Source organism: Convolutriloba macropyga, chromosome 1 (assembly GCF_964194025.1).
Source record: "Convolutriloba macropyga chromosome 1, txConMacr16.3, whole genome shotgun sequence".
Lineage (NCBI taxonomy): Eukaryota > Metazoa > Xenacoelomorpha > Acoela > Convolutidae > Convolutriloba > Convolutriloba macropyga.
In genome coordinates, this window is record NC_134468.1 from 1,708,654 (window position 1) to 1,735,169 (window position 26,516).

Here is a 26,516-nt window from a genome sequence, read left to right on the forward strand (position 1 = left end):
TGTTATATTATATTATATTTTATTATATTATATTATATTATATTATGTTATATTATATTATATTATATTATATTATATTGTATTATATTGTATTATATTATATTATATTATATTATATTATATTATATTATATTATATTATATTATATTATATTATATTATATTATATTATATTATATTATATTGTATTATATTATATTATATTATATTATATATGTATATTTCGTTATTTTTCTTTTGTGAGTATTTTCTGAATCGGGTTTTTTTAAAAAAAAAATCTTCGGATTTTTAAGATCTGTCCTTATACTTTTGTGGAAATGAAAGTTTTAATTGAGAGCTGTACTTTCTCCCAGGTTTATGGCTCAACTTATGAAACGACCATGCTCGAGTCAAAAGTGGCATGAAAAGAATTTTGCTCAATTTTTATCGTCATCATGACTTTACCTCGACCCAATTTTTTACTGCTGGAGTTTAGGTCGACCCTAAGTTTTGCTTCTGTAATTTAGCTTGACCCAAGATTAATGCTAGGCATTAGCTCGATCCAAATTTGATGCTCGACTTTTGACCTTAATCATGAGTCGATCAAAATTTCATTAATTCCTATAACGTAGTCACCAACAATGCTCATCATCTGTTGCGAAATCGAAGAACCACTAAGCTGCTCGCCTTAGGGTTGAATTCAATTTTACATGAAACGCTATTAAAAATATGAGAAACAGATAAACTATCTGAGCTTATAAAGGCGCTGAATTTTGTGCACAAAATTCCGTGAGAAGCGCTGAAAATTTGCGACGGATGCGCTGAAACCTTGTAAAAAATACAAAGAAAAAAGTGCTGAAAGTTATATAAGAAATACGCTGGAAGACGCCAAAAATTATGCAGAGAGATCCGCTGAAGGTGGACTGAAAGTTTAAAAATTCAGCGCCTTCTAAAAGTTTCTCAGATAACTTTAGAGCATTCAGAACATCTGATAAAATGCACTAAAACTATGCGCTGATATATCGACCTGGGATATGATGAAGAAATCAAAATGAAATACAAATTATCGAACGAAACAAGATCAATCAGGCAAAATTATGCGAGAAAATTTGTGATTAAACAAAGAATTTGTTATAACTGTTTAACAATTAAATAGCCAACCTTCAATTTTCAGAACACAGAAGTAGCGCGAGATACCAATTTTCGGCAGTATAAAATTTTTTGGAGATTTAATTAAATGCAAATTCAAAACTGGCACAACTTATCGTGAAGGGATAACTATCACCCTATCAGATTGGAGTATAGGATAAGCAATATTGAGAAGATAAACTTGTGCAAAGTCTATTATTATGACGATGTCTGCAGTATTTGTTCAAAATGTCTCGTAGCTTTAAATAGTTTGAACTTTAGTGACATTGAGATTTGTAAAAAAAAAACAGTTAACATTTATTTTTGTACCAAATTCTAGTCCTGTCAGAAATGGACTATCTTAGAGCACCGTTGCAGGGAATAAACTTTTTTCTGAGACTCTTATGTTCGACGATGCGCTCTGAAATGTTGAGGATATTTTAAAATCACGCTAGAGCTTATCATTAATACACTTGTGTTAAGGTTATGCCGGCTTTCGCCAGTCAGCAGGCATGAAGAATAATGATGATTTTAATTTATGTAACAAAAAAATAATGCAATGAGTGTTGTAGAAGATCTCAACATATACAAACGACCACAATTCACACCATTTCTTACATAAATTAAGAGAAAAATGTTTGAAGACGTTTGAAGAATGTAAAAACTGACTATTATCGGTATTTTTCTTAGGCAATATGCAAGTTCTACCTATGATGTACTTTCACAGCATTAAATTCAAGATTATTCAAAGATACATTTTTGCGGTTTTTAGCTCTATATCATCTCAACCTGCGTAACGCTGATTCAAAAATGCATAAATTCAAGATACATTTTTGCGGTTTTTAGCTCTATATCATCTCAACCTGCGTAACGCTGATTCAAAAATGCACTTTCTATAAAAAAATAAATATCTAAATAAGTATCAGCTAAGGAAATACTGAACCAGGAGAGAAATAGTCTTGAGTAACTCATAATCTTTTTTGCTTCCAGTAGCATATTAAAACCGAAATAGAAATTTTATTCAAGCTTCTTTGAAATTGAAAATTTCTAGATTGCAATTATTACCTTTCTTTGTTTTATATACATTCGATACAGCGTACGAAACTATTACATAGATTGTTCACCTATGATAACGTAACATTATTGTAGGAACCCAAATTTATTGCGTTAATTTTTTGATAGTCAAAACGAACAAATTCAGAATTAGTTATATTTTGAAACCAAACAGTAGGCCGGGTGACGTAATTTTAATTATAGATTTCATTTATTTGGAGTCTAAAACCAAGTTTAAGTTGAAATAATTTTTGAATTAACTGATCTTTGAGAAAAAAGAATCAGAAGATTAAACAAAGTTATGTTAAAAAACATTATTTTTGAAATGGATTCTGTATAGGGTTCTATTTAAGTGACAATAAATTTTCGCCAATCACTGCAGAAAATATGGCATGAATAAACACAAAGACCACTATTTTTTTTCTTTTTTTTAAGTGTGCACAGCAAAAGCGAACTATTGACCAAAACGCAGAAACAGATTTTTTTTCTCTCAAATACTTACTTTCATTGTGCTTGAAGTGGGAACAATTAACAAGGAAAATATATGTTTCTCAGTTTGTATGCCTAATTTTATCAACTATAAAAATTGCTCTAAAGATTACGAGAAAAATTGTGTTTAATCTTTCAGATCAAGTTAAGTGGAAAGCTGTAAGACTGTACAGCTGTGAACGAAAAGTAAAAAATGGTCTTCTTAACATAATTTTGAAAAAAATAAAGATCAGCAAGGCGTCTCAAATAACCCAAATTTTCAAATGTCCTATTTTTTTCTTTGATAAAGAACAACTGGAAACAATGCTTAGGAGCAGCTACAGTAAAATTTATCTCTGGTAAGTATTACCAGATATTTCTGAGAAAAATGAAATAATGCCTATTTTCATTTACTTTGAAAAAGATCAGTAACTAGTTAAAATAGAAAAACTAGTCAAAGTCAAGAGAAACTTAGAATTTTGGAATAATTGCCAGTTAATTTACAAAAAAAATTTAATCAAAATATTTTATTTTTTGAGAATTATTGATATAGAATGATTTAGGGATAAGAGATAACATTAAAAATTTTCCCCAAAACTAGAGAAAATTATCTTCTGTTTTTTTCTGAACTTAAATATTTACACCCATGTATCATTCCTACTGTTTTTGCTCTATTGTGTACACACACATATTTCAATCTGACAAAGATAGACCATGTACGCTGTCGTTGTTCGTTTCTCTCTAAAACAGCTGTGTTTAAAATTTTTTTGAACCTGATCGGCAGTCACATTCTTCACAACGCTTTCAGTACCCAGGTTGAGGTCCTGACCCAAAATGAGCTATGATCAGCCTAACCAGACTGAAATGACATCTGATCAGACTTTCCAGACAATATGACCTCTGATCAGACTTTCCAGACCAAGATGAGTTCTGATCAGACTGTACCCAGACTATGTTCCAGACTATAGTGCGCTTATGATCAGACTCAAAGTCAGACCATTGCCAGACTATAAACAGACTATGATCAGACCTTTCAGAGCGAACTGACCTCTGATAAGAAATTCCTCCTGTTCTGACTCATGAGTCTCAGTTTTGGTTACTCTGTATTCTCGAATGAAAATGAGTACTTATTATCTGTAAGATTAAGGTTTGAATTTTCTTCGAATAATCTACAGTTACCATCAAAATATTAAGAACCCCATACCGTTTTTTTTCTCCGTATAAACAAATATTGTTTTAACATTTTCTTTTGTTCATCAAAATGAACATAATTGGTCTTCTGTGTTCAAATAATTTCAGTCATTAAGCTTTTTAGGAAATATTTCCATTTGTGCCCCCTCCCCCCACCACCAGCTTAGTGGTTGCATATTATTTGCAACCCCCAGGCGCACGAGGCATATTTTCACATTATCATTTACTATGTAGTGGCACGTGCTCTGTGACTGAGGGGGGGGGGGGTTCTAACATACTGAAGAGACACAAGGGGAAAATATCCGGTATTAGGTTAAGTTGGCGATGGCAACTGCCTTCTTGCATGTTGAAAAAGAACAGAAGCTGCAGGCGAATTCTCAATGTGACCAGAAGTATGATTCTTTTCGAATGTCAGAAATAAATATTGACATTCGACTAACATATTTGACAAACAAAAGACTTGACTTCATTCATTTGATTTCATTGTAAATGCTAATGAACTGTTTTTAACTAGACTTGTATTTTCGCCCATTGACCCGCTTAGAAACCGCATTTAAATGCTTTTAAATGATTTTGCAAAATTATTGAGAGGAAAAAGCAATTACATCATTTAAGACTGCAAACATCCCTTGTAGACGAATGGAAAGATTAATTTCGAACTCAATAGCTTTCTGTCAATCAGAACGAAACTCACCTTGTATTCTAATCGATAGAAAAAAAAGCGAAAACTTCACCACTATGAATAAAAATTGCCTCTCTGAATTGAAATATCTAAACGTCCCAAACAATAAAATGAATTGTAGATCTAAATAAAGGAATATACTTCACTACAAAATTACTTTGAATAGTAAATAGTGTTCTTAATTAGTGAGAGTATTTTTTAAACGAGCTTTAATTTTGAAAATAAAGATGAAAAATGTTAGCATTTTGAATCTGATGAAGCTGAGAACAATTCGTCTCCTGAGAACAAAGAGCTGAAATAACTTCTCAAACAAAGTCAAAATTTGGTCACTTGAGATTTAGTACAAATTGATTTTCCACACTTTTCACAGAAACCCCCCAACCATAAGAGAAATTCAATCAACTCTCCAGAAAACCTAATAATTTGAGGAACTTGTTCAAATGCGAAGCACTTGAACTAAATAAGAACGACATTTGGCAAGAACATGTACAAGTATATTTATACCAGAGAGTATGAAAAATTAACAGACAGTACACATTCATTTGAATTAAATTATTTTCCAAATTTACCCCACTCATGAAGTCGAAAGGAGACTATCCTATGATGATTAAACTTTCTTCAACTGTGCCGAAGAATTTCGTCACCTATTTAAACAAAGCTCACTTCTTTCAAATTAACAAAAACGATCTAACCCATCGGACGCAATTCTTGCAATTTTAAAATCAGAATTGCCCAAAGACGATACGGTGTAAAGTCTATGAATCATTAATGACTAGGACTTGCATATACAGTTGATCAGTGTTGAAATAGACTTGGACTTTGGTTTGGGACCGCTATCGTCCAATACGATGATTATATCTTGCAAGATCTTGGGAAGCAATTTGTTTTCTTGCAAATTCGTTGCGGTTGAGCTCTGTTATACGCGCAATGAAATTCATTCCAAGCGAAAAATTAGTTGCATAAGTTTAACAGACTTCTGCGTTTCATTAAAAAAATTAAGTTCAATCAGCTATGCAAATAATGCTACTGCTCCGTTGGGTATTTCAAACTGATCAACGGAAATATCAACATACAAATTGAGGATCTCTCATAAAAATTTGAATCTTCCCCAAATTTTTTAGGATCCCCAAAATTACACTCTTCAACTATCTTTCATTGGTAAAACTTATATTATTTCATATTAATGTCTGTTTCTACCATTTACTTAGTTTTTCTCAATTCAGAATTCTCAGTTCGCAACGCAACTAAGAAATAATTGAATGATTGATTCTTCTTCATCTAATAAAAACACTTTACAAAATTTCTTGTTTCAAAATCAATCGTTTAAATCTATATAGAATAGATTGAGACTACGTATACTTATAATATGTTGTCTGCGTTATGCTGGATCTATTCTGTTGCATTATATATCATAAAACGTAAACGTAATCTTAGCTAGCAATAATGGTTTTCTGGGTTTAGAAAATCAAGAGGAGATAACGAACAGTATGAAAAAAGATTATCAGAAAAAGTAAATATTGTTGTTTGTTGTTCCCAATGACCTTGTGAACTCAAGAAAAGCATAAACTTTGTCGATGATTACTTTGCCACCAAAAACCTGAGAGTTACTCTTTCCCGAAAACATCTGACAAGAAGTCGCAACCAAATAAGAGCAACCAAAAGTCTAGAATATATGTTTCATTACATAAAATGGAAACCTACCTCCGTGATTAAAAAACATAGTCCACCTTCTGAAACGGAATTTTTTTAAACAAAGAGGGTGACATTACCCCCCCCCCCGCTAGAACTTAGTACGGAAGCAACAGGAACTGGCCAGTGTAATCGCAGCATTCCAGGGTGACATTCCAGAACAGCTCTCTCCTCAAGAGGGCCATGTGGTGGCTGTGAAGACGAAACAAGTGGACGGTGGGAAGGAACGATTCAGGACTCGACGGTCGAGAAGAGGAAACAGCAGATTTTTTCTTTGGTCTCAGACGTCAACAAAGACGAGGAGATTTTTTTTTCAAGGGTTCCAGACGTCACCCGATCAAGAAGGCTTGACTTTTTGTGTTTGCAGACGTCACCAGGAGATGATCGACCGAGGTTCCAGACGTCACCTCAGAGGTCCCTTCCCCGGTTAGACGCATCCAAAAAAAACTTGAAGTTTTTTTTGCAACAAAAAATCTCAAAAAACATGAAAATTGTCCCCCAACGAGCTTTTGTGGATGATTTATGAAAAAAATTGCCGTGAGAAACTACATCCCGTACTTAGCAAAAGAAAAACAAACAAATTGCACGAAAAACCGATATAGAGTTTTTTTGCATCGGAAAAACTTAAAAATATTTTTTTTGGATTTGTCACAAAAAATCTACATGACAAAAAATTACTAGCTGAATAGAACACTTCAACTGGATGTTAATTGGATTTTTTTAGTAGAGTTGTTTATGTAAAATTTTTGTTCGAAAAGCGAAAAAAAACGCAAAAATGCTTTCTTGAGAGACAAAAATCAAAAAACGTTTTTCAGACGTTTTAATAAAAACTATTTAATAAATCCAAAAAAAAACATATTGATTAGTCTCCTCAGTATGCTAAATACAAAATAATTTAAGGATTTTGCGTTGTAACAAAGAGGCAACTGGAATTTGGCAAAATTGCATCTTGGACTTTAAAATTTCAAAAAACGTTTTCTTGACGTTTTGATATAAACAATTAGTAGATCCAATAAAACCTATTGATTGAGCCCCCTCAGTTTGCTATAATACAAGTTTTAAAGTTAGTTTATGGATTTTGCATTTTAACAAAGAGGCAACTAGAATTTAGCAAAATTGCATCTTTGAATTTAAAAATTCAAAAAACGTTTTCTTGACGTTTTGATACAAACAATTAGTATATCCTAGAGAACCTGTTAATTGAACCTCCTTATTTTGTATCAAAACAAGCTTTGAAGCTTTTTTATCGGTTTTTCCAATTTAGTAAAGAAACAACCCGAGTTAAGCAAATTTGCATCTCTGACTTTAAAAAATCTACAAAAAATCATTTTCTTGACGTTTTGATAAATATGATTAGCAGATCAAAGAAAATCCTTTCGTTGACCCCACCCCCAGTTTTTTATAAAACAGGCTTGAAAATTAGGATTTCGATTTTTGCATTTTGTAATGAGGAAACATAAAATTGGCAAAATTGCTTCTTTCACTCAAAGAAAAAAAATTAAAAACGTTTTCCCCAACGATTTTGGTTAGAACATTTATTAGATCCACGAAAAACTATTGATCTTCAACCCCTGCCCTTCTTCTTGGAGCATGTTCCCAATGACCTTGTGAACTCAAGAAAAGCATAAACTTTGTCGATGATTACTTTACCGCCAAAAACCTGAGAGTTACTCTTTCCCGAAAACATCTGACAAGAAGTCGCAACCAAATAAGAGCAACCAAAAGTCTAGAATATATGTTTCATTACATTTGTTGTTATAATCCCTCCACTCTAGTTGTGAACTTGTTTTATTGATCTCGGGTATTACTTTGAGGATTTTTTTTTAAAATACAACTTTACGATTGAGACTAACTTAGTCTAACATTTAGTCTCGATTGACCTGCAAATGTTCGGTTGCTAGCTGGATTAATGAGTGAGAAAATAATGGAAAGAGAGGTGCATTAGGGGACCCGGGACTCAATTGAGGGGAAGCTGAAATTGCGAAGGGGGATGAGCAGAGGGGGCGGAGGGGGGGTTTCTAATGAGGGGTCGAGCAAGCTCGGTTAGAGGTGGAAAGAGTTTGAGAATGTACAAAAAGAGGAGAGGGGAGTAAATTGGGTAGAATTATTGGATTTTAAATGTTAGAAACAAGTAAAGTTCTCAGACAACTGCTCCACGACAAAATGCATGCACGCAAATTTTATCTGTTTATCACGTTTTTAGAGACAAAGAGTCGAGTGGTCTTGTAAAAAATCTATCAGACAAACAGTTGGAAGTACCGAAAAGACAAACAGCGCAAATGTTATAGCTGCAATTTTTTTGAACAATTCATAACTAAATCAGTTGTTCAAATGCTTCTTGATTGAAGTTGTCTGAAGCTCTTTTTCTAGACAAGGTGAAGCTCTTGTTACCTCTAAAATTATCTACCATTTTTGGTATTTTCTTATTAATGGTTAGTTCTAGTCTTGAATGAAACAAATTAGTAAAAAAAATTGAATTACAAAACCCAAAATTTACCCGCGCTGTCTTTCTAATATCTGATGACAAAGACCCGTGGCCACTAGTCCTTGCTATGACAGATTGCCAAAGCATTTATAAACCAAAAGTTTCTGTTATGTGTTTTCAATGAAAATTCCATGGGAGTAGATATCTTTGAATTGCATATGCTGTCGCTAACAATAATCAAAATAAACTGTTTTTTGTTCGCATAGCGATGAAGTTCAAAATCTCTTTGAAATCCAAACTTTTAGCATTTCTGTAGCATTATGCAAAATGAAATATTCTGATTTTTGCTTTAAAAATATTCAGTTTCTATTACTTTCTGCACACCCAATATAAACTATTTTTATCACCAATACGTGACTTCAAAGACATGTTCTCATTTGTGTCTTCCCACTTTAACAAATTTTGGAAAATTTGACAAAAAGGTTTGAAAATCTTTATTTTTCTTGTTTGCGAACAATTGTGAGGCTATAGCTGCTGTGAACTGCTGAAATTTTGATTGCTTAAAATTTAACAAATTGTTTATTTTCCATATTGACATTTTCATCATTTTTTCTTTTTCTTAGACGCTTCACCGACACCTTTCAAATAAGAGTCCAAGAAATATACTAAAATATACTAATTTTGTTCTTCGAGCTTGGCACAAGTTCTCTTTCATATTTGAGAATCTAATTGAAAAAAAGAGCACAAAAAAGGAATCAAGTGTTTTCTTTAAAAAAACAAGCTTAATCAGAGATTAATAAGTGAAGGCTGGTTGTTTATTCGATAATATAATGGGCGTAAGCAAGTGATGCCAGCAGTAAAAAAAATCAGAAGAAACCTGAATTTCTTTCTCCGCCGTTAGAGACTATTTTCAAGTCCAAGGCGCAAAATCTTTTCCATATCTTCAAAGTTCAATATGACCAATACGTAAAAATTACATGCCACAAAATATGGAAATGTTTTACGGTTTTGGTTTTATAACCATGTTGATACCACAGTTAAAAAAATTCTTTCAATCATGAAGAGATTTTGGTTGTAAAAGGTTTGATTTTGGTTGTTTAACGTGAGATTCCCGTTTTATTGGTTCCAACTGTTCTCAAAAACAGAAAACCAAGCGTTTCACAGAGTACTTTAAGAAAACCAAAAAATAATTAGAAGCAAGTTGATTGCCTTCACTATTATTGACAAACAAAAGTAGAATAAATTTTTATTAATTGCAAATCAAGAAGAAGAGATAGATTAAAAAAAGTTACTTCCTTAATTGGAGTAGAACAAAACCAGCGGTTTTTTTAGCTTCGAGCTAAGATCTTTCTTTGTAATAGAAAAAGAGATCACTTGATTTCTCGAATGCAAACAAACATTATGAGAGCTTTAGAAAGAATCTATGTTAAGATCTTAACTCTGCGTCTGTGTGAACAACGATATCGTGTTGTTTCATTGTCGCTACCATCCAATTTCTCTCCAGTAAATTCAAAGCAGGGAAGAAACTGTTTTTTAACAAGGAGGCTCGGTAATGTGCGTTTGCACAGTGAGTTCCGAACCCGCTCATCTATATTTTACACTTAAATGTCTACCAAATGAAGAAGAGATTTAAAAAAATTACAAATCAACATATCGTTCAACAAACTACTAAAAAAAACATTCTACCTATGAGACCTGTGGCTACCATAATATGACTACCAGAAAAGACGGCAAAAAAAATGTTACAAATATTAATTACGACCGAAACTCCTTGTCCATTTTTTGAAAACCACTAATAACCAAATTAAAATGGCATCAGATAAAATTTACACTCAGAAGATTAACCGACATATTTTTTGGAGAAAAATATGGGACTTTTCCGCAATGCGACTTGGCAACAAGTCGACTAGAAATGAGCAAAAGGGGCAAAATTTATTAAAACATTGCTTTTTTTTAAAAGAATTAAGTTCGAACTAAATCGAAACATTACGCATCAAAAGAAATCATTACGAGAGTCTTCTATACCTCAATAGAGAGCGACTGAGGCCTTTCACAATCCAGGATCTGTCATACGACTACAAAAAGAACGACAATTACAGGCAAAAACTAAAAATTTGCACGAAAAATTATGCACGAAAACGATGCCCCCCAATCAATTAAATATTAAGGTGATCACTAAAAACAATAAAAATCTTTGTTTGGATTGTTTGAAGGTAACAACATTTGTAAATCAAATGACGCCCATTATTGTGATACTGTGAAACGAAAACAAAAATCACGAATATTGTTTTTATAAAAACTGGTTGTTCGAAGAAGAAAGACAATTTTAGAAAAAAAAAAGTTATGAAGAGTAAATTGTATTTATATAGATAAATAATATGAATTGTACATAGAGATGCTTAGCTACAATTTAACAGAAATAAAATTTGCAGATCTTAAAAATCTATTTTTTTTTATTAAAAACAAATATTTTCAAAATTCATAGCCAACAATTCTTTCGACTAAAAGTAGATAGTTTGTCTAGCAACAGCTCGGAAAATTAATTGCGACTGTTATTGATGAGAATAAATCATAACACTATGAAATAACATTTAAAACAAGCTGAACTAATAAGTTTCACAAACAACTTTACGAAACCAAAGTTTTGAAGCTATTATATTTATAATATATTAACCGCGAGAATATGACATTTTCATTTGCGTCTCCTTTGACCATCATATCGTCTTTTTGTAAAATGACTATCACAAAATGACAACGAAAAGAACCAAAAAACTGTAAAGGATCTAAACTTCTTCTAAACAAAATTCTTCTGAAACAAATTGTATAAGAGCTAAAGACATCATTTGAAACGTTTAAACAACAGAAAAAATATTGTTTGATTCAACAAATTCTTGAAAAGGGCTCTAAATAATGAGGCTAATTTACAAAATTGATACAACCTTGTATAATACAAAAAATCAAACCAGAACAGAAAGGGATAAGTTAAAGAGTACCATTACTCTTTTCTTAGAAATTTAATTCGAAAGTCAAAACAACCAATAGCTATTTACCGATATCAATTATTAAGTTCATTTGTTTATCTAGACGTGGCCACTGAGACTTTTAATTACACAATATTTGGCATATGACAATAAAAATTAACAACAAATAAAGGTCAAAAATAAAACCACTACCAATTTCTGCAAGAGAACGGTGTCGCAGCCCTTCAAACCATATGTTATGGAAACAAAAAATCTGATCAGTTTCAAATACTGTAAAACTTTTTGCTGTTAGATTGTTAAATAATGTTTCAATTTACAAAAGAAACAAAAACCACAGCAAAAATGGGAAATTATGCACAAAAATCAGAAAATTTTGTATGAAAACTCGTAGTACCAAAAGCAAGAAAACCTTCTGTTAAAACCGTCGGCAACAAATTTAGTTTGTATTCTATACGGAGGAAAGATTGACCTGTTTTTACTGAGAATAAGCAAAATGTTGACTAAAAAATTATAAAAATTGACAATTTCAAAAAATCACAGAAATTTCCTTAAAACAAATACATTCAATAACATAAGAGACATTAAGTATCAACTGAATGAATAAAAAAGGTTCACTTGCACTTCTTGAGGAAGAAATTTAGAACTTTGAGTGGTTAAATTTAGAAATCAGACTGCCAAAAGAATAACAATTGAAGGCAAAAGAGAAGATTTCAGTTAAATTTTACTAAAACTGTTCCTCAAAGCCATAAAAACCCTTTGGTTCTCTGAAGTAAATTTTGTAAATTTTATCAAAAATTTTAGCCAAATAAACTTCGATCAAACAATTCAGCAACGCTCTTCTATCTCTAATGGTAACAAAACACTCTGCCGTTGAAAATTTCAACTTATTTTGAATTATACTAGCGAAATTGTGCCAAATTTTAGCAAAAATTACTGAAAATGTGAACAAAAACAGTCGAATGTTCACAAAACTTTAAATCTCGATAACTCCCTGTAAAAATCGAATATCGAAAAAAATCTTTTTAATTCCGTATTCTACGCTGGACGGGCTTTTCAATGATACCACTCACAATTCTCTACGATGAATATATCGATCGGCCAAAATTGACTGAACAAAAAAAAAACCCAGTTGAGTATACAGTTCCTTCCTCCCCACTAAAGTGGGGGTCGGAACAAAAACTACAATTCTTCTTATATTTCAACTTTAACCCATTTATTAGGAAACTGTTTCAATATTGGGATCCTCTTGTGAAAATAGTGAAGAAGATAATATGCTCTATTTATTTACCGTGTTGAGTTGCAAATTAAACTAATAAATTAGGCGTTTCAACTGTTAGATAAAATAGCAATAAAATGTCAGAGTGAAATTTCGATAATTCTAACTTTTTAAACCAAATTGACCAGCACATGTGTTTTCTGAATAGCGTCCGTAAGAAATCCAAGGTAAGTATGTTCTTAAGAGAAATATCAGAGTCCGTAATGAGGCTTTTCAAGCCTGAATTTTATTCAAATTGGGGGGAACCTTCAATTTTTTTAATTAAAACAAATAACAACAAAATAAAGCTATTTTGTAAGTTTGTGATTATCAGAAACAAAGTACTCAAGATAGAGTAGCGCAATTGGTTGGTTCATTGTTTAAAAACGCAGACCGACAATTCCCGTGATGGGAGAATTTGTTTCCCAATTTTGCGTGGAATTTTACAAACCATATATTAGAATTTTATACGAGAAACTCTGGCATGAACAAAAAAATATCAGACACTTCTTGAATGTAGCGGTCCATGGTGTTACCTGTAATGTCTATTAAAATGCCATCGCATTAGCAATAAAAAGTATTTTTCCTCATATCGGACTGGACTTTTAAACAAACTGGCCACAATTAAATTCTAAAAACCATTTTTTATTTTAAAATTATCTGATCATGATCGTTATGTTGAATAAATGCAACGACAAGCCTGCCTAAATAAACGTATGCCCATCAATTTTAATTTGAGAAAAGTTTGCCATAAAAAATACAGCTGAAAAAATCTCAATCGTGGATTTATTTTACGGGATTTATTTCGCGGATTTATTTCGTGGATTTAAGGGATTTATTGAAGTTTGAAACGGTAGTCGGACGCTGTATCCCATTTTGAGAATTCACAATTAAACTGTACTTACCTGTTCTAGTGATATCGTGCAAGTCAGCAAAACTTTAACATTCTTTACCCTTCTCCTGATGAGGTGAAGGACGCCTAGGGTTTAAAATTAAGCAAAATCAGACCAACCAGCATTGCACTGGGGACAAAAATTTAGTCGCTGGCTGGAGTAAGAGGACCTTAAATGGAAATGAGCGACTTACTCGCTCAGGGCGATGAAGCATCGACTTACTTGTCTTCTATTAGAGTTGTGAAAAGGGGGGTAATTCAATTAAACTTCAAAAATACTCACCAAATAAAGCACTGCAGTTCCTGCAATCAGTCTAATAGCTCTGTGCTATTCTTATATTCTGGATAAAGGTTTCCTCACTTTTTCTTCCCAAATTTGGAAGGCACAAATTTTAGGGCATGTGTATATGCAAATTTAGGAATAATTTGAAAGCGATTGTTATGTTGCTTAAGAATAAGGCTATATTCAGATATTTATTGCTCCCTCGCTAATATCGCAAGATTATATTGCAATTATAAAAACCGGGTAGAGTATCAAATTTTTTTGCTAATTCTTAAGCAGGCTTTTGGAAAGTTCAATTTTTATAAACTGTCATTATTTAAGCTTACCACTAAACTGAAGATAAACAGCAAATCGGAAAAGAGTTCAGTAATAAAATCGTAACGCTTATTTGAGGCCAATTTTTGGGTGTGTTTTCTGATTAGCGCAGAACTCACTCAATTTATTGAATTCTTGCGAACGAAATTTTACTCCCCTCGTCAATAAATTGGCTCAAAAAGCGACACACGTTTGATGAAAAAATAAGATGCTATAAATAAAATACAAAATTAGAAACATTTTTTTCCTTCAGGAAAGTACTGTTATGGAAACAAAACGACCGTTTTGATTGACAGCTACCACTATGAGATGAGTTATTCAGTTTTCGATGCCATCGTTCCAAAATTTTGGACAATGAATGACTCTTGCACAAGGCATACTATAATTTTTTGAAAAATATTTTCTGTTACAAAGCTAAATCAATTTTCCAAACTTGAGATGCAAATAGTTTGTACTAAAAGGTAACTAGACGGCTCCTGAGAGTCTGATCATGGCGAAAAGTTCCAATGAAGTTGGTATTAGCTAAATCCACTAAGGGCGGGAGAGATTATATGGAACATCAATCGTTTTCCTCTAATTCTGCGAGTTTTTCAATCAAAATAATTAAAGTTATAAATATCAGCTGTTATCCATTTTTTTTGAATGAATGAACAGAATTTTTGTGGGGGGGGTCCAAGCAGGCGCAAATACTGAAAATAGACCAGTACTGGATTGGATCCGGTATTTTTTATTTCCAGGCCTAGTGTGCTAACTATTACGTCGACTGGCATTTACCTCTGTACTTCCGCATCTTTTACAACCCGTTATCACTTTATTTCTCAAGAAAGAAAGTGAGAACGGTTTGTAAATGCCAGTTGACGTAATAGTTAGCACACTAGGCCTGGAAATAAAAAATACCGGATCCAATCCAGTACTGGTCTATTTTCAGTATTTGCACCTGCTTGGACCCCCCCCCCTCCCCACCAACAAAAAATTCTGTTCCTAAATGTTTCATTTCTGCTTCTTGAGCGAACTATGTCACGTTTTTCGTAGGCACGATATAGAATAGGTTATTCTCGTTATCCTTCTAACAGTTTTCCCCGAATGATTTTGTTTTGGTCAAAAAATTTGGCCGTTTAATTATCATTAGCTTTGCCATCCACGCAAATTTGCAGTCAAAATCTATAATAGCTATAGTAACTGTCATTAATAGCCAAAATTGAGCCTTTCTTTTTTTGAAGCCTTCTAACGATCTACAATGCTTGGCCAAAAGTACATTCGGCATGATGAAATTTAATCGAAGCTGCATTGCGTTCTACAATAGCTGTTAGAAACGTGTTAATCGGACAATCAGACATAAATGAAAGATAGCCCAAAGATTGAATGATTACATAAAAACCCCGGCATTACTCATTGCCGATTGAGAGGACAAAACCCACATTGCCACTTAATAATAATATTTGAGAAAATTTGTTTCTTATTTCTTATATTGGATCTCAGATGAAGAATCAAAATCGAATCTCGGATATAAACTTGAACTCAAGATTTTGACTAATTGAAACTGATGCCATTGTTGACTACAAAAACGTCATAATATGTCAGTTTTAAGGCAAAATGAAATTATGTCCTAAAAGTTTCCAAAAACAGCTAAACATTTTGTTTTTGCAACATTTTTATATAACCTTGGCTACTTATTTCAATTTCAGGAATTCGATTCTCACGGAATAACAAAATGTTCGAAATACTGCTATCGTCCAATAAATAACAAAGGAATTCAAAAAAACTATATCTATAATTTTTTGATTTAAAAAATTGATTTAAAACTACAAATTTTCGACCAAAATTTTAGAAGACAAACACAGTTGCCGTCCTCTTTTAGTGATTGCATTGAAAACTTCTGAACAAATATTTATATTAAGCTTTCCTTACTTCAAAAATAAAATTTCATTTTGTTATTTGGTCTATAATCAAAATTTAGTTCTTCTATACCGAAAAAATTGTAGGACAAAAATGTCTGTCACTCCAAGATCGTATTTAAAAGTGCATAAGCTCTTATAAAACAAGGCGGCTCGTTAATGTGCGTTCGCACATGATGTTCCGACCCGAGCTCATCTACATTTTTGACTAAAATGTCAACCAAATCAAGAGATAACAAAAATAGATGTTTGAGTTTAAAACAATCGTTACACATTCTATCTACTAATTGAATTACTAATGCCATGCTTCATTACAGCACCAACGTGACCTGACATTGAAGAGACTAGAAAAAAAATAGCACCAACAAAATTTTGGCGGCAAAAAATGAATATCTAAATTTAAAAGCACCTGGTAACAACGTCAAAATGCAGTCAGATAAAACCTTAACTACACAAGTTTACCTTTTACTAACTATACAGCAGATGAAAAGTTTTCTTAACGAGACTAGGTAACAAGCCGACAAAAAAAACGAACAGTGAGGCGAAACTTAAAAATTAATCAACATTTTTTGCACCAAGAAAATTCAAAAATCTTAAAAAACATTGGTTTTTAATAAAAAAATCCTTGATAAATTACTAAAAAGTCATTACAAAACCAAAAGCACCCGTCTGTGGTCAGACTATGCCATAGAAACAAACTAAAGAGAAACTCAAAAAATTACAAACGATTTGCGAAAACACAAACCTTTGCTACCATTAAAATCAATACCTATCATCTGAATATGTATTTTTAATTCAGTTGTTATTTCTGCTATTTCAGTTGAAGGATTTATACTGAAAGATTAAATAAGTTTACTTGGGCCACATTTAAAAACCATTGGGATCTGTTATTACGCGATTGTTCTGAAGGAAGAGAAAAAGAAACGCAAAAAATGGCCATTCAATAAACGTTCAGAAAAACGAAACAACAGTGGCACATAATATCAATATATATGTTATTTCTTGAAATACACGAAATTCGATGGGACATCTGATTGATGAATAGAAGTTAAATTTGACGAAAGGAACCTATTCGCTATATACTAAATGTTTCGAGCAACATCATTCATTCAGTCCTCAATTACAAGCCTATGAGATCTGTGAGCAATTTACGGCTACCTAAAGAACAAAAACAGCGAATTCAGGAAAAAAAATTGAGCAACAAAAGGGTCGAAGGCATTAAAAAAATGAACTTTTCACTAAACACTCTTCAATTTTAAATTAATTTTTCAGGAGCAATGGGAAAACCTTTTTTATCAATATAATTTCAAAAAATCAACAAATATAAACAAATACATTAGACGCACGAAAATTGCGGGAAAACACGTATTATCAACGCCATTAAATTCATTAGCCTTCAACGGAAGCCAGTATATACAATAAATGATGCCTCGAGGGGACAATAAGTTTTTTTGCCAATCGTATTTCATCAATAAGACCTTACAACAAGTTAATGACTATGAAAACAACAACAGAGAGAGGCAAAAACCACAAATTCAGTAGAAAAGTGCCTGAAGAAAATGTCGAAGCAACTCAAATCATAAGCTCTTCCCTGAAAACTTTATTTTTGATCCGTTGAACTTCTTCCCTAAACCAATAGGGACTCTCAGCAGTAAGATGATGTGATAAGATTTCAAAAGGATCGAAAAACAAAATAAAGTACCCAAAAAAAATATGAATTCTCGTGGCATTGATGTTTTAAAACTAATAGGTAGAAGATAAAACCGCTAACCAGATTAATTTTGGCTATAGTAGAAAGGAAATGGATTCTGTTAGAACCAACAATGACCAAGAGTATTCACGAAAAAAAATTAGGAATGGTTGAATTTCAAAAAAGTTTCGAAAAATTATTTTTAAACCCTTAACAGCCAGTAAACTCAATCTTTCATCGGAGCTCAATGACGATGCTCAGATATAACCCATAGGGAGGAAAATGATGTCTGTCATGCATAGATAGTTAAAAAGACATCACAATAAGTCTTATGACAGAAAACAATAACAAAAACAGCAAAAACTAAAATTCATTAGAAAAATGCGAGAAGAAAGTGTCGAAGACAATTAAACCATTAGCTATTCTCTGAAAACTTCCTCTGTGATCCACTGAACGTCCTCTCTAAGCCAATTGGATTACAATAATCTTTGGATAATGTGATAAAGAGTTCAAAAGTGACCAATAATTCAAAAAATCCAAAAAAAAAATTTAAAAAAATTGAAATCTTTGTCATTGAAGTCATATAACCAATAGCTAGAAGATAAAACAGCTAAACAGAATATTTTTAGTCGCAGTAAAAAGCAAGTGGGTCCAGTCAATACTGAAACTCACTAACAGTTCAAGAAAAATTTAGGAATTGTTATTGTTCAAATAAAATTTTCGAAAAATGATTTTTATTTTAACAGACATTAAATTCAATAGCTTTCAACGGAAGTCAATAAAAACGCTCAAAGATGCCCCGGTGGCAGTACATTTATGTTTGTCATGCATAGGTATTCATTATGAGATCACAGTAAGTATAATGACTATTAAAACAACAAAAAAAAACAGGAGAAAACCAAAAAATCAGTAGAAAAGTGCAAGAAGAACGTGTCGAAGCCATTTAAACCATAAATTTTTGTTTAAAATTTTTATTGGTCATCCACAGAACATCGTTTTTAAGCTAATGGGAACTGTCAATATTTGGATAATGTGATAAGATTTCAAAAGTAACCAATAATACGTAAAAATCCAAAAAAAAATTTAAAAAATTGAAATTTTTTGTCATTGAAGTCATATAACCAATAGATAGAAGATAAAACCGCTAACCAGTTTAATTTTGGTTGCAGTAGGAAGGAAGAGGGTGCTCTCACCCCTGGACTGACTTACAATTCACTATAATAAGATTATGATTCTTTAATATTCAAAAAAAAATTCGAAAAATTATTTTTTAAGTCTTAACAGCCATTAGCCGCCCCCTCAATGAAATAGACATGTTCACTTAATGCTCATTATGGAACATATTGCACTGTTAGTCAATGAATCCCTACCATAGGACTCCAAAAAAAATAGTAAAACTTCAAAAAGAAATTCAAAATTTCATTCAAAATTACGAAAACTCAGAATCGAAGCCAAAAAAAAACATGAGCAATTCCTTGAAAACGACGGTTTTTGTTCATTGCGCTTCATTCGACTATGAAGGAGTTTTGTCATTAATAGAACGTCGATATAAAATGTGACTTGTCTCTAGGTGACTTAAAAAAGCAAAAAAGAGAAAAGTTTTATTAAAAAAAGGGCTCTCAATTAGAGTTCGATTTTTTTTGATAGTGAACTTCCCTATGAGACCAGAACTAGTCTTTCTATCGCCTTGCATTCAACTTTTACGAACTCAAAATTTATTCTTTTTATAGAAATTTGAATTAATGTTTTCGTAAAAAAGATCTTAGTTTGAAGAAAATTGTACTAAAAGTGAACAATCATGCTAAAGATCCCATTGTTCACACAAAACTTCAATCCTCGATAACTCCTCGAAAAAAACGAAATTCAAAAAAATCTTTTTACTTTTGAATTCTACGCTGGACCAGCTTTTTAATGATACCACTCACATTTCTCTACGACGAATATATCGATCGGCCAAAATTCACTGAACAAAAAAAAACCCATTTGAGTATATAGTTCCTTCCCCCACAAGTGGGGTCGGAACAAAAAACACAATTGTGTCAAGATTGAAATTTTCTCTGATTTGGCTACCACCTGGATAGCAATTTTTCTTGTATCTTCTTGTACAAATTACACTCCATAAAATGATTGGTAAGTTTTAAAAGAATCAACCTGATTGACACATTTTCTTCACGATAGAATTTTCAGAAAATTATTCTTTTTTTCGAATGTGAAATAATCGTTTTGCTTATATCAAACAACTTTTCGATAATTGGCGAAATAGGATAATTGTGGAAATTCCCTGGTTGAATATAATCTAAAAAGAGAAACATTTAGGCTCGCGATAAATTAATCTGGCAAAAATTGATCTTGATAAATTAATTGAAAACATTTTAGAAAAAAAAACAATCGTATTAATTGTGCACTATAGTACATTTATTCTTCTTCCGTTTTATCTACTTTAACAATTTTCTCCTCGAAAAATCATAAATTAAGGGTTACGCTTCAGTAGTTTTATTAGTATCATGAGTTACCTCCCGTACCTAACTCCGAGTGCGTCCCAGTACTGAGCCTGTTCAAATGCAATTCATCATCATTACTGAATCATAGACCGATTCATTTCATTTTTTTGACTTCCGTACGTAGAGTGACTCCACGACCTCCCTCTTCCCACACGTTCGTTCTCCTTTCTGCGCCACCATGAATGTTAAAAGGTTCTCTTTTGCGCCGTTAATATACACATGAATGAAGCAAATTTCAAGCAAGAAAGCGAGCAAAATACATTGCATGGGATTCTTGCATTTACAATGGCCCACAACTGATTTACACTTGGAGTTCGGTACGGGCTGGCTGTTCTTAGAGAGCTGAAAATACTATAATATTTTCGTTTCGAAAATTGTTCAGGATAGCGCAAATTATTTTTTAGTAATTCTTGTTACTCGAAGGTCAGAAATAGCCGTGTGGAAGCACAGGCGCGCAAACCTCCTTGTTAGTCCAAATATTATCTTTTGACAAAGCAAAAAAAACTGAAATACGTTTTCTCTAAAGTTTCCCGCGAGTTATTTCATTTGATGTTAAAATCAAATATTTTAAAACGTGAAAACAAATTATGTCAACGACTTTTTACCAAAAAATTTAAATATCTTAAAAGGATACTAACCTCAATACAGGATACACTGTGCAAATTAGAAGTCTGAAGCGTTTCCAGTTTTATATAGGTTCAAAACATACCTTTGAAAGTAAAACATCAATTGAAACGCAAATGTTTTCGCTTTTGTTGTGTCAATATATGCTGTGAAAAGTATCAGATTTCTTTTTTTACTTCCAAAACGAAGAGCTAAAAAAGAAGAGCTAAACAGTTGAAAGACTATGCGGCAGTATCAAAACAGAATCAAACCTACTTTAATTGAATTACATTTGGTGCCTGCCTGCAATTGCGGAAAAGGCGGACCCTTGACATAATTTTCTCGCGCCGTTTTTCCCTAAAGAGTATATCTCGAGATTTTTAAAAAGCTACATTATCTCATTGCTGAGGCACGAACTGCTTTCATAAATAAATGACGATTCCTTAGGTTTGAAATCTTTGCTTTGTTTCTTTTGATCAGCGTTTCTTCAATAACAGTGGCTGAACAAATTATAGTGTTCACTTCAAAAGATGACCATTTTATATAAGCGTGCTGATAAGAGTTTAATTCATGAATGAACGGATAGTAAAGCTTCCTTCTTTTTCATTAAATGTCGCCGCACAGACCACACCGTTATTACGTCATCAACTAATTCTATTTCGTAATTGGCCTAAATGAACACACCTGATCATTTTGCGTCCGATTTCGCTCATCAGTGAAATATCTCAAAGCTGTTCACACCTTTTAATGCTTCATTAGTATCATATTTCGTCAATGAAAACTTGATTTTGTTCTATTTTATCGCTTATTTTGATGGAACATGGGAATTACGTTGAATATAAACTGCGAAAAAAGGCAGATGGCAATATGAAACAAAATTTAGTATAGAATTTTTCTTGACGAACTTCAAAAGCAAACGCATCAAATGAAAGCTCAAGAGAGAAAAAGAACCTTAAGTGGAATTTTGCTAACTCATCCTCTTTTACGTTAAAAAATGCGAGTTAAAAAAAGAAAAACATTGTTAATTCCTCTAATACACAAAAGAATAAAATGCAAATGATAATAAAGAGGCAATGCACTAAGAATATATCGTTATGTGGATTCAAAAAAGCCATTAAATTAGTCATTTAAAGAACTGGACCTTGCTTTAGTAGAAAACAGCAAATTTTTGCAAATCTTTTTATGTAGAGCGTAAAGATATACAATTCAAACAAAAACTAAAATTGAATGCTCTCATTGACATCCTACATATCATTTGTTTTGGTTCCTTCAAAAATCTTTCCAAAAACGTTCTTTCAATTATTTTTTCAAGTACGCTCTCGGTGTCGTTTTAATTTTGACTTTTTCTTGACTTTTCATGTGGCTTTATTCTCATTTTAGAGAAAAAGTCCTTTCTATATGCTGGAAGATCGTTGCTGTGTAAGTGAAAAAAAAAACGATTTTGGACAAGGATACTTTAAGTGAAAAGAAACTGGTCAAAACTTTAAACAAAATTTGAGATCTGCGAACCAATTGTACTTTCTCCTAATATAACAGGACTTTTTTCCGCAGTGCATTCGATCTTCCAAAGTTGCTATTTTTGTTTTTTGCGACCCCAAGAAAACTAAAGCCGAATAATATACGTGACTTAATGCAATTAAATTGTGTTATATGCTTTTTTTCGGAAAACATTTACTTATTGAAAAACTTAATTACGCAAAACCTTTATTCCACAAACCATTCTGTGAAGTGTATTTTTCAATTCTCCATCAATTTTTGGTTTGCCGTCATTAACTACGCCTAGATTCTTCACACTACTTGATTCTGGTGTTTTTTCATTGTCGGCATTAGTTTTAAAATTAACTTGTCAACCTTCTCTTGGTACTGAATACCATATACTCTGTCTGTTGTCTGTTCACCGGTAGCTAGGAGCTGGGACTTTGTAAAAAAAAAATCAAGAGTTTTCGAGATTTTGTGTTCAAGTTTTGTTGTTGACAAATTTTCATCGAAAGCTCACTATAATTTATCCCTCGATGCTTTTACGAGAGTTGCTATATGTTTGTTTGCTATTTGACTGCATTAGTTTTTAGAATAAAAATTAGAGTGCGGCCATCAAAATTCCTCTTGTCCGCCGCTTTAGCTTAGACAATTGAATAAAGTTTTTTCTTAAAACGAAGTCGCAATAAAATTGATTCTGATATCAAACTGTCCAAATCATAGAGATAATGACTGGTTTTCTATTAATTAAACATTGGCTTGCAATGCTTTCACTGTAGGTAAAAATTAATTAAATTAAGTTTATTTTTGAGTGATTCTTAACCGAATAATTTAGAATCGCGCCATCTTAAGATAAAAAAGCTAAAAAGGATAGTTGCAGATGATTTGTTCGTTATCTTGTAAATGCTTTCCTGTAATCTTGCAAATCCATTTGTGATATACATGCATAACTGTCGTTTTGAATTTTTCACGAAAAGTTTAATAAAAAATCGCTCAAACCGTCCATTGAAAAGCCCAGCTTGTTTAATTTTTAGAAAAATTTTGCTCTATCGCTAACTCGCACTATCCAACTTGCAGACCTTCTTATGGTATAATAATTTTTAAAAAAGACTCTGATATCTTAAATTATAAATACGAATACTTCTTTTGTAAGAACATGTAAATTCCTTTAAGGCATGTTTATGCCAGGCATACGTCCGAAAGTTAAATCAAACTACGCTAGTACAAAGGTTAATTATATTGCAAGAAGGTTCATGCAGAGAAACGGTTGTTATAAACGAAAGCTTTGAACTCGATTTTTTTTTGGTAAGCGTGAACAAACTCTTCCTTTTTGGTGGAAAAATATCAAAACTTGCTCTGCTCTACTTCGCTTGCTGCGGTTTCTTTTAGTTCAGTCTGGTTCTGCAAGAATCTGTTTTAAAGCTTGAGTATATGAAAACTAATTTTCTACATCAAAATTCTTGCAGTACAAATGTGTTTCGTGCTGACGTGGTATGGTTGTCTTTTTGAAAGTACTCTTGGAAAAAATTCATCAAAAGCAAGATAAAATAAAACATCTTACATAAATTTTTTTAACAAGATCTTAGATAAAAGTTCAAGGCTTTACGCTTGAGATTATAAATATTGATTTTTTTGTGAAAACCTTGTAATATAATTATTTACACTTTATTTGGAAGATACTGTAGCTTTTTCAACTGTGAGTTAACAAGATTGTGCAAAAGAAGGAGGTTTATATTGCAAAAAGTTTTTGCAGTTTTTTTGTAGCAAAAAATTTTCTGCAGGATCTTTGATCAAAATAATATTTTGGCAGATATTTGAATTTCACTTTTCGGCGTATTTATACCCAGCTACGTTTAAATATGAAATCAAGCTACCCTAGTATGAGGAATTTTTATATTGCAAACATTTTTACGTAGGAAATCGAATCGTTTTTGTAAAACCAAACATCACTTAAATTTGCATATTCTTGTGTTAAAAAAACAAAATCTTGCAAGACCAATTTTTTTAAATCCAAAAAACTTGTTCCATGCACTTAGTTGGTAATTGTACCTCTTCCAGCCTTTTAACTATCAAACCATTGAGCAAACAATGATTCCATCATGGTTCAGAAGACAATAGATCTATCAATGAAAACTAATAAAAAAACAAAACAAGGAAAAAGCAATGCCTGAACCTTTTGTAGTGTTGCATCAACAAGATTGATTATCAAAGAATTGGTCGCTATGTAGCTGCTCCGCTTCCCTCGTAGTTGCGATCATCTCCTTTTCAGAAAGGAGCGCCGTTATTCAACGTTACCTGCAAAAAAAGTTGTCTTCAATAACCTTTTTAGCTGAAAAAAATGATGCTCTCAATTGCAGCGCTAAATATCAATGTTGGTCCTCCGCTTGATCGAAGAATGGTAGCCAGGAATGCCAGGAATGCTTTTGCTGCTTTTTTATCTTTAATCGCCAAATTGTTTTTTTTTAAATTTTGAGGTCTGTTGTGCATGAGCTTGAGAAAGTCACCTGGAAAAAAAGAATTCTAATTTCCTTTCGTTATGAATTCATTACATAGGAAGGTGTTGAGAGTATTCAAAAAAAGAAAATCATATTTACTATTAAAAGGTTATTTTTATGACATCAGATGATCGGCTAAATTGATTCTACTCCACGGCACAAAGCCCTATAAAATGAAATAAACTCGCATTTTTCCTTTCCGGAATAAATATTCTTTGGCCAATTTTTGTCCTCAAAACAAATAATCTCGATTAACTACGACTCATGAAACCAACTTATTTAGAATTCTTTGTCAGGTAAGATATGGCCTATGTACTGAAAAATGCTGGGTCCAACAAGAGAACTTGGTGTACTTTGATTACGGTTTTTGACTATTCCCTTAAATTTTTTTACACCCCTCCAGGCGCACTGATTGGCCTATAAACTGAAAAACGCTGGGCCCACAAAATGATCTTGGCGTACTTTCATTACGGTTTTCGACTACGCACTTAAATTTCTTTATACGCCTTCATGCGGCCTGTTTCGACTGTATAATGAAAAACTCTGGGCCCAAGAAAAGAACTTGGCGTACTTTGATTACGGTTTTCGTCTACGCACTTAAAATTGTTTGTACGCCTTCATGCGGCCTGTTTGGCCTGCATAGTGAAAAATGCGGGTGCAAGCAAAAAAACTTGACGTACTTTGGTTGATTACGGTTTTCGACTACGCCTTAAATTTGTTTATACTCCTCCATGCGGCCTGTATGGCCTGTATACTGGACAACGCTGGGTCCAAAAAACAAGACTCGCGTACTTTGATTAGGGTTTCGCCTGTTTTACCTGTTTTGCCTGTTTGACCTGTATACTGAAAAACGCTAGACTCTAGAAAAAAACTTGGCGTGTTTTGATTAGGGTTTTCTTCCTCTATGCGTTAATTTTTTTTATACCACTCCATGCGGCCTGTTTGGCTTGTATATTGAAAAACACCGGCCCCAAGAAAGGAACTGGGCGTACTTTGATTAGGGTTTTCAGCTATGCCTTTAAACTTGTTTAACATCTCCATGCGGCCTGTTTGCCTTCTATACTGTAAATCGTTGGGCCCAAGACAAAACTTGGCATACTTCGGTTACGGTTTTCTTCGACTATGCGCTTAGTTTTGTTTATACCCCTCCATGCGGCCTGTTTGGCCTGTATATTGAAAAATACTGGCCCCAAGAAAAGAGCTTTGAGTACTTTGATTAGGGTTTTCGACTAATAAAACCCTGCTTATATCCTTCCATGCAACTTGTTTGGCCTATAAACTGAAAAACTGTTTATATCAAAACAGTTTATATGTAATAAAACCTGTTTATATCCTTCCATGCAACCTGTTTGGCCTATATACTGAAAAACTCTGGGCTGAAAGAAATAACTTGGCGTACTTTGATAACCCTTTTCGACTTTGCGCTTAAATTTGTTTATACCCTTTCTTGCGGCCAGTTTAGTCTATATAATGAAAAAAGGTGGGCCCAAGAAAAGAACTTGGCGTTCTTTGATTA

At 32.7% G+C, this 26,516-nt stretch overlaps 1 protein-coding gene across 6 annotated transcripts in view; it reads right to left on the bottom strand.

Annotated features, from left to right (window-relative positions):
• The window catches only part of LOC142344685 (uncharacterized), a 34,866-nt gene extending 13,712 nt beyond the window's left edge, over nt 1–21,154 (bottom strand). For 2 of the 6 annotated variants that reach the window (XM_075396556.1, XM_075396526.1), the window contains exon 1: nt 14,026–14,212. The gene's annotated coding sequence lies outside the window, so the exon portion shown is untranslated. Of the gene's footprint in view, nt 1–13,755; nt 13,892–14,025; nt 14,213–21,064 lie in introns of those variants that run through there. The other 4 variants (XM_075396565.1, XM_075396535.1, XM_075396544.1 and 1 more) reach the window with 3 other exon arrangements.
• Nucleotides 21,155–26,516: the final 5,362 nt, after the last annotated feature.